Here is a 13,599-nt window from a genome sequence, read left to right on the forward strand (position 1 = left end):
CCTAGTTTCTTTAATTGGACCCAGACCATGCATTGTAGATTGTACACTCTAGTTGTATTGAACATATAAACCCTGAAGAACTCATAGTCACAACCGTTGCATCCACGTCTCCGCCTGTTAATTTGGTGCCCCACCAGGGGCATTTTCATCATTTCACGCACCGGAGTATAAAAGGGAGCCACTCCTGGGGAGAAGACCTAGCCGCCGCCTCCCGTCCCACTCGCCTCCCCCTCCTCTCTCTCTCTCTCTCCCCATCGCGCCGGCCGGTTCTGGCCAGCTCCGGCCCGCGCGTCTCCCCCACGACCCCCGCCTCCTCTCCTGCCGCCGCCGCCGCCGGAGAAGCTCGCCGCCGATGCCCGTGAGCTAGCCCGCACGTCTCCCCGCGACCCCCGCCTCCTCTCCTGCCGTCGCCGCCGCCGTCGCCGGAGAAGCTCGCCTCCGCGCCCACAAGCCTCGGATCCGGCGGGATCCGGGACGAGGAGGGGTGGATGAGACAGGGGAGGAGGAGGAGAGTGTGGGGGCGTCTGGGGAGGAATATCCCCGCCGCCTCCTCCGCTCCTGACGCAGGGCCTCCAGCCATGGGGGCGTTCGTTGCAGGAACCTCGCCGCTGGCCTCCCGTGCGCGGCGCCCGGCCCTGGTAGCGCTGACCTGTCATGCCCTAGGACGAACTAGATCGAGATTTGGGGGAAGGAGAGTTCTAGAAGAGACGTGTTTGGTGGAAGGAATCAAAGTATATGATGTATTAGCTTTAGAGTATTGATCAATGATTCATCAGAATAGCATAAGGTTTACAACAGGGATGGTTGGCTTTTATAAGCTCAGCTGGCACACGCTGGAAAGCAACAGGGCGAAAATGAAAAGCAACAATAAGGTGAAAACGGCGAGCGATGCGAGCCGTCCATTGTCTTGATGATCTCCTTCCTTGGCCGTCCGATAACTGAATGTTCTGGGGCTTGTTGTGGCCTGACAATGCCTCCCTCTGAAATCGAACTTGTCCTCAAGGAGGTTGCTTACTGAACCAAGCTTGCACTGTCTGCTTGAAGAAAGCCGGAAATGTGCTCTTGATGAAATCAGCGTCTTCCCAAGAAGCATCATCGGGAGGTAAATTCTCCCACTGGACGAGCCATTGAACCACGGGAAGATTGTTGCGGGGAATTTGTCTTGTCTCCAGGACATGGATTGGCTCGGTGCGGATCGTGCCGTCTTGACTAACCAGAGGTAGATCAGCGCATGGAACAGCTTGTGGCCCAATGTGCTTCTTAAGCTGACTTACATGACCGGGTGGATGGTGGAGGAGCTTGGCAGAAGGAGTTTGTAGGCTACGTTGCCCACTCATTTGATGATGCGAAATGGACCGTAGAACTTGCTCTGCAGCTTGATGTGGGTGCGCAAACCGAAGGCATTGAGACGGTATGGTTGCATCTTCAGGTACACCATGTCGCCCACTTCCAAGGTTCTTTCTGATCGTTTTCTGTCTGCATAATTTTTCATGCAAGCTTGGGCTGCTGTCAGGTTAGCTTTCAATTGCTGCCACATGGAATTTCTCTCAGACAGAAAAGATGCTTCTTCAGTAGTAGCACTTAGGGAGGGCAAGGGTCGGTTGATGTCTGGAGGCGGGTAGCCGCACAGAGCTTGGAACGGCGTCTTCTTCAGTGAGGAATGAAATGAGGTGTTGTACCAATATTCAGCCATAGCAAGGTGCTTGATCCATTTTTTTGGTGCAGTAGAAGTCATGCAGCGAAGATAATTCTCAATACATTGGTTAACACGTTCTGTTTGACCATCAGACTGTGGATGGTACGAAGAATTGTATCGCAAGTCAATCCCCATCGCTGAGAAGATGTCTTGCCAGAGCTTGCTGGTGAAGATGGTGTCGCGGTCAGAAACTATAGCAACCGGTGGCCCGTGCAACTTCAGTACATTATCCACAAATGCTCTTGCAACAGTTTGTGCTGTATAAGGATGTGACAAGGGAATAAAATGTGCAAATTTTGAGAGCCGATCCACCACCACGAATATGACTTCTTTCCCTTCAGACTTGGGCAGGCCTTCAATAAAGTCCATGCCGACATGTGTCCATACCATATCTGGGATATGTAAAGGATCCAGAAAACCAGGGTATGGGCAAGTTTCCCCTTTGTTCTTTTGACAAACTGGGCAAATGGTGACAAACTGGTCCATGTCCTTTTTCATGCCTGGCCAATAAAAGATTTGCTTCAAACGATTATAAGAAGCTTTCATTCCTGAATGTCCCCCCACAGCAGAGGAGTGTAGGGCTTGCATTAGTCTGTTCCTCAGTGGCAGGTCTTTGCCCACATAGATTTTTCCCTTGTGTCTGATAATGCCATCTTGCAGTTGGTTCTGGTGGAATGTGTGGTCAGGAGATAGTAGTAATTGTTCCAGTAGCTGCTGGCAGTGGGAATCCTGCTTGTAGGACTCTTCTATAGCTGAGATCCATGTTGGGGTGACCATGGAAATGGCCATGCAGGCATGTTTTCTTGAAAGGGCATCTGCTACTAGATTGTCCTTTCCTTTTTTATATTCCAGTTGGAAATTAAATTCTAGCAGCTTCAACATGAGTTTGTGCTGTATGCTATTGGCCAATTTCTGATCAGTCATGAACTGCAAGCTTTTGTGATCTGTTCTGATGATCAGGTCATTCCCAAGGAAGTAATGCCTCCACCTCTTCAAAGCTTCAATGATTGCCAATGCTTCTTTTTCATATGTTGACATGGCTGCATTTTTAGGGCCCAGGGAAGAGCTATAGTAAGCTAAGGGCCTGCCTTTTGCATCAAGACAGCTCCTAAGCCAAGGGCTGAAGCATCAGTTTCAAGGACAAAAGGAGCAGAGAAGTCTGGGAGGGCTAGGACAGGAGCAGAAATCATGGCCTATTTCAGTTGATTGAAAGCAGTGGTTTGAGCAGAAGTCCATTGGAAACTTTCCTTTTTGAGCATGTCATGTAGGGGCCTTGCAATGGTGCCAAAGTTGTGGACAAACCTTCTGTAGTACCCACATAACCCTAGGAATCCTCTGAGTTTGGTGGGAGTAGAAGGGATTGGCCAGTCAGCAACTGCACTAATCTTGGTAGGATCTGTCTGTACTCCCTCACCAGAAATAATATGTCCAAGATAGTCCACTTGGGGAACAGCAAAAACACACTTGCTGAGTTTTGCTACTAGTTTATGTTCTTTTAGGAGTTGGAGGACAATTCTCAAATGTTCAACATGCTCCTCAGGTGTTCTGCTGAAGATTAATATGTCATCAAAGAAAACCAAGATGAACTTTCTCAAATATGGACCAAATATGCTGTTCATCAGTGCTTGGAAAGTGCCTGGTGCATTGCTCAGTCCAAATGGCATAACCAAAAACTCATAATGTCCAAAGTAAGTTTTGAAGGCAGTTTTTGGTATGTCTTGCTCATCCATTCTCACTTGATGGTATCCTGACCTTAAGTCCAGTTTGGAAAATATCTTTGCTCCATGTAGTTCATCCAGGAGGTCCTCTATGACAGGGATTGGGTATTTGTTCTTAATAGTGGCTGCATTCAATTTCCTATAATCAATGCACAGTCTCCAAGTCCCATCTTTCTTCATGACCAGTATAGCAGGAGAGGAGTACGGGCTTTGACTTTGTCTAATTATTTTGGATTGCAGCAACTGGTCAATTTGCCTTTCCATCTCATTTTTCTGCATGTGGGGCACTCTGTAAGGTTTACAGTTTGGAGGAGCAGAGTTTGGTTTAAGGGGAATCTTGTGATCACAGTCTCTCTTTGGGGGAAGAGCCACAGGTTCCTGGAAAACTTCAGGGAATTCTTGCAAAACTGTCTCAAAGGCTGGTTCTACAGGTTTGATTTGTTTGCAACTGAGTGATGTATCTTCTGCTAACTGCAACACATATCCAGGAGCCCCACTTAAAAGCAGTCTGTTAAGTTCCACACAATCTATTTCAGCTGCATTAGTAATTGGCTCACAAGCAGGGATGGTCATTGTTGTTGTTTTGTTGTGCTTAATAATTAGTTCCCTTGGGTCATAGGAGAAGGCTACTGGGCTGTGTTGTGCCATCCAATCACATCCCAACACAATATCATGTCCAGGTAAATCCATAATTCTGAACTGTTGAGTGAATTGTGTTTCTCCTACTGTGAAATTTGTAGCTGGAATATATGAGCCAAACCAAAGTTTACCCCCTCCAGCAACTGATACTGCCCTTGATTTATCCTTGACAATGGTGCATGATGTTTGGAGGGAAAATTGCAAACTCATGAAGGTAGAGTTGCTCCCAGAGTCAACTAATGCAATAGCTGTTTTGCCTCCAATATTGACTGAAATAGACAGTGTATTGACACTATCTGCCTGCATTGCCTGCAATGAAATTTTCATACATTGCTCTTCAGCTGCTCCTTGATCTGGTGGACCAATTTCTTCTAATATTTCCTGATCAGGGGGTGGCTCTTTTGCTTCCTCACCAACAAGCAAATAAATTATAGGGGCTTGCTTGCACTTGTGCCCATGGAACCAGTTGTCCCCACATCTCTAACACTTCCCAGGTTCTCTAGCTCTCTGTGTAATGGCAGGGGCTTTAAAATCAGTAGGTTTCTCTGTTCCTACTGTAGTGTTTTTGGAAAACACTGGAGTTGGTTTGGTTGAGGTAGAGAACTGCTGAAATTGCTTTTTAGCTGGTGCTCCTTGTTCCAAATCAATTGCCAGCCAGTAGGCATCTGTGAGTGTGACTGGTTTGAGGGGTCTGAGCTAGTACTTAAGTTGTGAGCGCAGCCCATTTACATAACACCTGACAAACCAACTTTCAGATATTTGTGGGTTGTCTTCCTGTACCTCAGCCATGATTTCTTCAAACTGTTCAGTATAGTCAGCTACAGTAGAGGTGTTCTGTTTCAGGTTATTGAATCTGTCAGTGAGATCATAAGAACTAGATGCAGAGAACCTGTGAAGTAGTTCAGTGCAGAGTTGATCCCAACTAGGTTTGTTCTTCAGGATATTGGACCTGTGCAACCACACATCAGCCTTGCCGACGATGTGCATTTGTGCCAAGTTAACCTTGTAATCAGTGGGAGTGCTAGCCATTTGGAAGAACTTCTCGCTTTGTCTGATCCAGCCTACAGGATTGGTACCATCGAATGTGGGGAAATCCAATCGAGGGCCTTTTGTGATAGATTTCAGAAACTGAGTCCTCATCTCTTGCTCATACTGTCGGTAGTAGTCTTCCCAGTGTGCACGAACAGCAGGTGGCTGAAAATTGTGGAAGGCCGGAGTGTGTGCTGTCCGGTAGGCTGCTGAGGGCGTGACATTTCCTGACTGCCCTTCCTTTCTGTTGTGATCCACAAACCCTGGGGGGGCCTGAGGTGCTGGCAATTCTGATAGGTGGTAAGTTGGGAGGTATCTGCAGTGAGATCTGTCTTGTTTTCTCTTGTTCCTCAGCAAGGCGTTTGCGCAATTCTTCTGTAGTTGGTCGAGTTTGCGCTTGTTCTGGTACTTGTCCTGCTGATGGTTGTGCCTCGGGAGGAGCTCGAGGTTGAGGAACTGGCTGTACTGGGGATGGAATCCGAGGCGGAGAAAAGGATTTGAGCACATCACCCATGGTAGCCAGCTGTGTGTTCAAAGCTGAGACCGCATCGTGTACCCCTGTCATGACTTGGGTCATAGCATCTTGCTTGAGGTGGATTGCGTGCACATCCCTGCGCAAATCCTCCATGTCGCCGCGGAGCTCCGCTGTTTCTTCTCGGTTCTGCAGCACGTCACCTTTCATGGCTACCAACTCCGCCAGATCTCCGTCATCCACGCTTGGCTTCGAACGCCCCATCGAGATTCCAGGTGGCTGAGAGGAATTTTACAACCAGCGAACTGGAAACCCGATCGGATCTGGAACTCCTGCCGCCGCCGACGAGATTCGCCTCCTTCTACAACACCACTCAGTGAGAACCTGGGATTTTATCGCAGGAACGATGCGTTCCGGCAACCAGTTCCGACCCTGAGCTGTCGCCGAACAAGTCTACCGCCGCCAGCGCCCTACCCCGCCGCCCGCCGGGTCACCGTAGGAATTGGGAGAGGAGGGTGGGAAAAAATTTCTCCTACACAGCTCAACTCAACGCCGAGGAGCGGCCTGGCATCTGATACCAATTGTCATGCCCTAGGACGAACTAGATCGAGATTTGGGGGAAGGAGAGTTCTAGAAGAGACGTGTTTGGTGGAAGGAATCAAAGTATATGTTGTATTAGCTTTAGAGTATTGATCAATGATTCATCAGAATAGCATAAGGTTTACAACAGGGATGGCTGGCTTTTATAAGCTCAGCTGGCACACGCTGGAAAGCAACAGGACGAAAATGAAAAGCAACAATAAGGTGAAAACGGCGAGCGATGCGAGCCGTCCATTGTCTTGATGATCTCCTTCCTTGGTCGTCCGATAACTGAATGTTCTGGGGCTTGTTGTGGCCTGACATGACCTCGCCGATGGCCTCCTGTGCGCTACCTCTTCTTCCCCGACGACGCCTGCCCACACATCTCGCCCGCCGCCTCCAGCTACTCGCCGGCTTCGCCACCCGCGCCGCTGCCTGTCTTGCAACGAGCGCCGGAGCAGCCTACATACAAGAGTAGCGTTCAAGACAACATGCGCAGCTTGGGAACCGCTGGCTGAAACTGCAAGGTGAGCTCTTTCCGGTCCTCTCTCTCGGCTTGTGCGTTTGTCACTTTATCGTCGTTGTGTGGTGTTGTCTGTTTGACAAAATGCCAAAACCAGCGATGATGTTGGACAGAGCCTGTTCTTCTTGGTATACTTAATCAATAGATTTTCTATGGCCCCTGCTCCACTTGTGTGGAGTTCGGCCAATTCATTGTGGGAACCCATTGGTAATTCACATTTCTCTCTTTTTTCTACAATATTTGCAGTTGTTGTCTCTACCAATTAGCCTTACCAAGCCGGGCTCCTTCTATCTCGTGTTAGAGCTTGGTAACGACGGCCACACAATGACAAGGTTGGCAATTAACAACTCTCTTCTTCGTGGCATGGCTGTTTCACGGTTAGATTGATGCTGCTGGTACTTATATATTCTCAAGCTCTAACTGGGTTGTGTAGTGGAAGTGTTACAGCCACGCTAATTCATAATTTGACATGGTACGGTCGATTCATGTTCTCAGCTTATATGTATGGTACTTTTGTAGTATGTGGTTGATGGAGGAAGCACGGGGAGGAGCAAAAACAAATGGTGATGGAGGAGGAAAAACAAATGGCGATCTCCATGTATGACTGTTTCTACAAGCTTAGATTCAGCGGTTGGTTGTTGTGCATTTGCATGGTGTCCGCCTGATCGAGAGGTTGCGATATAATTTGTCAACCAATGAATTCTTATATATTTAGTGGAGGAAGCACGCGGAGGAGCAAAAACAAATGGTGATGGAGGAGGAAAAACAAATGGCGATCTCCATGTATGACTGTTTCTACAAGCTTAGATTCAGCGGTTGGTTGTTCTGCATTTGCATGGTGTCCGCCTGATCGAGAGGTTGCGATATAATTTGTCAACCAATGAATTCTTATATATTTGATCTTCTCATTATGGTGTTCATTTCCATGTGCAGAAATAGATTGCATCATGCTTTATAATAGATTTCTTAGGTCTGCTCTGTACCAAGAAATACCTGTAGGAATTACTCCCTCCGTTCCTAAATATTTGTCTTTCTAGACATTTCAAATGACTACTACATACGGATGTATGTAGACATATTTTAGAGTGTAGATTCACTCATTTTGCTCCGTATGTAGTCACTTGTTGAAATGCCTAGAAAGACAAATATTTAGGAACGGAGGGAGTAATATAGCTATGTGCATATAAGCTTCAGTAATTTGCTGCGTATTAACCTCAGTCACATATTCTTTATGTTCAGTGTGCTTGATATTTTTGTTCCTTGTTGTTTCTTTCCGACAGGTACAAGGGGCTCATTGGTCGCTTGGCCTGCTTTTGGTATATCAATGAGGATATCCCTGACATAAATTCGTTTAGTGACAGGTAATCTATACATCAGCTGTTTTGTGTGCCTGCTACTGTTTGCTTGGCTTGGTAACTGTCTTCATGCCTTTCGCTCTTTTCAACAGTCTTGGAGAGAAATTTACTACTGTCGATGCACACACTCATTCGGGGTAGAATCTGATCTCGAGTAAGTATTGTTCTCCACCAGAAGAAAAAACTATGGAGCATTTGGATGTCTTAATCCTAACGTTGGGTAGGTTGCTGAGTGTTTGGTTGGCTTATGTCTTTATTTTGCATTGTTATTGATGTGTGTCCATAGGTGCTGATTGTTTCTCTCGATTTCACGCCTCTTCTTCTCCACCGCACCCTTGCTCAGGCATCAACAGCTTGTTGCCATGGTAATTCTCCTACTACCGCTTACCTCCTTATACACATGCTTCAGTGCGTAGGTCTATGAATAATGGTTGACTTGCCTTTTTTTCAGGTTTGAATCACACATGTTCAGTTGAATGGATATCTAAGAGGACCAAGGTGATGTTGTTGTGAGATATTTGCAAAGGGAGGTCAGTTCTTCTATTATCTAACCAAATTATTGCTCTTTCTGGTACTTCAGTACTTGCTGCTTGGAATATGTTGCTTGCTAGCATTCTAGCCTTAAGTTATTCGTACTTTAAGTTCTTAGCACGCCATTCCCTCTCCTCGGTGTTTTTAACAGTGGTTGTTGCTCTGAGATGAGGAGGGCATACGTGAGGGTATTTAGGAAGCAATCAAACCTAAAAAAGTATCCTAGAAATTTACACCTCTCTCATTTCAGTTGTTCTTTGAAGACGTCCTTGCATATTATGCTTTTTATTTAACTTTGTTTCTGATGGAAAAATATTATTTATTATATTGTACAAATACAGTGTCTAACATTTTGATGGAATGAACCTTCTGCAAGAGGCAATAAAAGTGACCATGTTTAATTTTATTAATTAATTGATAGGATGAAATACAAAGTAGTAAGATAAGTGTCGGCGTTCACCTAATTTGATTTTTACCTATTGAATGGGCAGTTTGTGACGTACTGTCAACTCGGTACATTCAGCGTGTGTGTTCAGGTTCTTTGACACGCTTGGGATCGACGGATCGTTCATGCCATGGTTGGATTTGAATGGGGGCAGCCGTTTGAAATCTAATTCAGAAGATACACAACCTAAGATCGAAATATTCCTACCTGAACCAAAAGGTTGTACGCCTACCATTATTATCTTCTCCTATGCTATTTATGTTCCTCATATCCCCAATAATTTATTCAGTCTTACTTTTGACATAAAACACAAGTTGACTTTGAACCCCTTCTCCACTAAGACTGCATTTTTGTTGTTGAACCAAGATTTGCTAAGCTTGGCAGAGAGGATAGCTGTTTTTTTTGCAGAGAACTAGGCTCTAAAAGATTCAGTAGTTACATGTGGTTTCATATCTGCAGTTTGTTTGCATGTATTTTTTTGAGGTTTTTGATGATCTGAATTATGAAATTTTCTTGGTTAAAATCTTTATATTTGGCATGATCTCTGCAAACAAAATAGAGTGACGATAGCGCAGCTAATTCCATTTTTTCGTGCATGATATATTTCGATCTCTAATGGATATGAATGGCTTGATGTTTCTATTCAATTTTATTTTTTTGCCATGTATCTTCCATTTAGGCATACAGGATGACCAACATTTCATATTTGTGTCATGTATCTTCCATTTAGTTGGAAACTAATAACCAAGGGGAGTATTTTTTTACAGTTGCAGGACAACCTACAAATATTGACCGATAAATTATCCATCATATGTATCTTTCATCCCACCACCCCCGCGGCATCCTCTCCCTCGTGCCGATTTGTTGCCCGACCGTGCAGACAACATAGCAATGACCATTTGTCGGGTTGTTGTTGCCTTTGGGTTGCTCACTGTATCGACTGTCTTGTGATTCCCCACCTGCTTGCCCTGCATATTTTCCATTTGATGAAATGTATACTAGCTAACTCCATGTTCTTCTATCATTTTATTTTACTTTGCAGGTTCTACTGTTTGTGACGTGCTTCTTGTTGATCATCTGCTGCTTTGGCACGTCAAGGTTTGTGTTTTTCCTTTCCTTAGCAATGTATTGTTTCCTTACTGACGCAATGGACAGCCATTCAAATCCAATGGTTGGTTGATTGATTGTTCTATTTGAAATTTCTAACATGCACAGCAAAATGCTTATTCAGTACTAATTTCTGAAACTCAGGGCCAATGCTGGTGTCAGGACCACTGCGATCACAAACAAAGCCAAGTAGCTGCTGCTCCGCTCTCTACTGAAGAAGCATTTGTAGGTAACGTAAGGCACTATTCTTCTATTGGTGTTTTAATTACTTTTTATCAGCGGCATAATAGATAACCATACCTGCATTTGTCTCTGTTTTCTGTCAGGTTATTCTATGCATAAGACTGCGCTTTTATGTGTCGTTTCCTTCAAGCTGTCATTGCAACAGAAGATGAAGTGTATCTTCGTGATCAGTAGATCACTGCGTGATGCCCCATGTTGTAATTCTATCGCTACGTGGACATGTGCAAGAAATGCAAGTAAGCAGCCTTGTTCAGAAGTGCTTTATCAAGTTCCTGTAAACTTGGAAGTTTTCTAGATATACATGTTGTTTCCAGTTTCTCTCGGCTTCCCTAATCCCAAAGGTAATAATATGATTTCTTTGTGTTGTTTGCCCAAATTCAGAAGTGAACTTTTGTTGTATATTTGCCTGCTGTGTGTCCTGTAAATTCTAAGCTTTCTAGGCGTACATGTACATGTGTATTTGTTAGGTACTAATATGATTTCTTTATGTTGTTTGCCAAGATTCAGAAGTGAACTTTTGCTGTATAATTGCTTGCAGTGTGTCTTGTAAACTCTACGCTTTCTAGGTGTACGTGTGCATGTGTATTTGTTAGGTAATAATATGATTTCTTCATGTTGTTTGCCCAAATTCAGAAGTGAACTTTGCTGTATATTTGCTCGCTTTAGTTCCAGTCAATCATAAGTCATAACAAGATGAATTTCATGACCTATAATCTCCAAATGATCTTCACATGATGTAATCGAATGACTACTTATATCTTACCTTCGGACTTTTATCCAATCTTGGTATATTTACAATCTCCAGTTTCATTAGTCGCTTCAGACCAAAAGCAATGGTTTATCATGTTCTTCCTGATTTAGTAGTACATCAGGTTAATACTTTCTTTGTAGATAATAAAGTTCTTCCAGGTGAAGTTGTGTGTTATATGCGCTCATGCTTGCCCATGCTAAATTCTCTCCTCTCGGTAAAACTATGATTGCTTTATTCTTAGATATCTTGGTTAGCATCACACCTACTTTCAGAATTCACGGTGCATGATGGATGCAAGTTTTTTTTTCATGTATTCACTGTGTATTCATGAATACCTTGCTACTTGAATATTCACTGTGTACTCCGGCACTTGGTGAATATTCCACTGCACACCTTCCGTCAAATCCAGAGAGAACATTTATCACGACCACCACACATGTTCTTGGCTTGCCTTGGGTTGTTCTGCTGATGGACATTAATCTGATTAACCTGTACTTGCAGGGAAGATAGACCCATACATGGCCGTGCAGTACCGGGGCCAGGAGCACAAGGGCGGCACCGCCCGAGGTCAGTGCTTCCATAGCTCTCTGGTTTTTTTTTATTTTGTTACTCATCTATGTTCAAAGTGATTGAAATGTATGCCTTGGTCTGCACTGTTCAGTTCCACAGGAAATTTCATGCCATTGGCACCATTATGACCATTATTTCCTATGCAAGCACACAATTGAAAAGTTTGTTTGGATAGTTAATTTAGTTCTTTGTGTTGGATCCACATCTCACGTGTACCATCCTCGGACGTGATGCACGCTGCCAGGTCCGCGCCGACATCGTGCTCACGGAGCTTGGCCTCTGCGTTGTGTTCTCCATCTTGCAACGCATGATGAACTACACAGTAGAGTTCAGCCGAGGAAGAATCAGGTGATTCTGGATTGTTGTGTAATTGTTTATATTCCTAACTGAGATGGGATTACAGTTTATTTGCTTGATTATTGGTCATGTTTACTTAGATAATCCATTGATGGTTGATCTGGTTAAGTACATATGCTACCCCTTGTTTGTTTATATTGCTAGCTGAGATGGGATTACAGTTTATTTGCTTGATTATTGGCCGCATTTACTTAGATAATTCATTGATGGTTGATCTTGTTAGCTACATATGCTACCCCCTGTTCTGAACAAGCTTTAATTTTGGTGGACTAATCCCAGTTTGACATAGTTGCTGGTCATCAACAAAAAGCCGACCACATAATCCTGTATTTTATTTCTGGGTCGTTTCAAAATTTCTGCTCTACACAGAATCTTAAGAAGTTTGGGTATGCACACAGGTCCTAATAATAATGAGCTGTTTAGTGCAATGCATGTGGCCTGATTACTTCTTTTCTTTCCTTTTTTATGTTGTACGTTCTTGGAGGTCGCCTTTTCTTTCTTCTGTTGATCAAGTTTTCTTCTTCTTTCTTCTGCTTATCAGGGTTTCTTCCTTTCCTTTTTTCTGGAAATTGCATTTATTGTGTGACCTATGTATTTTCATTATTCTTGCTTCATTGGTCGTGTTGATATTCTGGGTTTGGCCCGACATTGTGTTTTCTTTTGCCTCATGCCATTCATATTTTGTGGTTGCGTGTGGACATGATTTGCGTGCTTATTTCAATTGTTAGCCGTGTATCATGGTGTGCTTTGCCTGCTTTTTCATGCTTGTGTGAATTGACCATGGTCTGTTCTTGTTGGGGTAAAGCCTGAACTGCCGGGTACACTTTGGTTATTGTCCTTATTCTGGTTCTCCTTGGCATCTTTCTATCAGTGGAGATCCTTGTTTTCAAATAGCAGGGATAGAGGGACAGAAAAGATATATTTGTCACGGCGCTGCAAGTGTTGCCCCCCTCCTCCCCAAGGGCAAGGTGAAGGAAGGTGCCTGTGTGGTTCTTTTGCAGTTCGCAACGAGGATTGTTGTGTTCAACCTGCACAAGAATGCCAAGAAGTCCTTCTCGGAGACGTAAGCCATGACGCATGTTTCTGCCATGATTTCCTTCGGTTGGATTTCGTGGATTTAGGTGTTGAAAAATTATGGGCTGTGGATGTAGGATTAAGGACATGTACCTGCACTACAACGAGAGATCTGGGCTGCTTCTTTGTGGCTTCCAAACTTGAAATGTTTGTTTGGAAGTTAGTTTAGTTTTTTGTTGTGGATTCACAGCTTCTCACATGTACCATCTTCTTAGACCTTTAGATTTCCAAAGAAACTAAATGAAGATATGGTGGTACAGTCTCAATAATACAATTTAAAGCCTTCCATGCTTTATATTTTCTTTGAAATTTGCTCTTGAAGAATCATGTATCTATGTTTGATTTGGTGAGAAAAGGCGGCTTTCAAGCAGAGGATGCGGGAGTGTTGGCCACATTTGGTTTTCGACTTGGGTGTCTAAATATTCTCACAATACTTGGCTCCCTCTCGGCATTTGCGCCATTGGCGCAACGAGTCATCTAGTTTCTCTAAACCCAGACCATGCATTCTAC

Source organism: Triticum urartu, chromosome 5A, assembly GCF_056163025.1.
Source record: "Triticum urartu cultivar PI428250 chromosome 5A, HENAU_Tu73, whole genome shotgun sequence".
Lineage (NCBI taxonomy): Eukaryota > Viridiplantae > Streptophyta > Magnoliopsida > Poales > Poaceae > Triticum > Triticum urartu.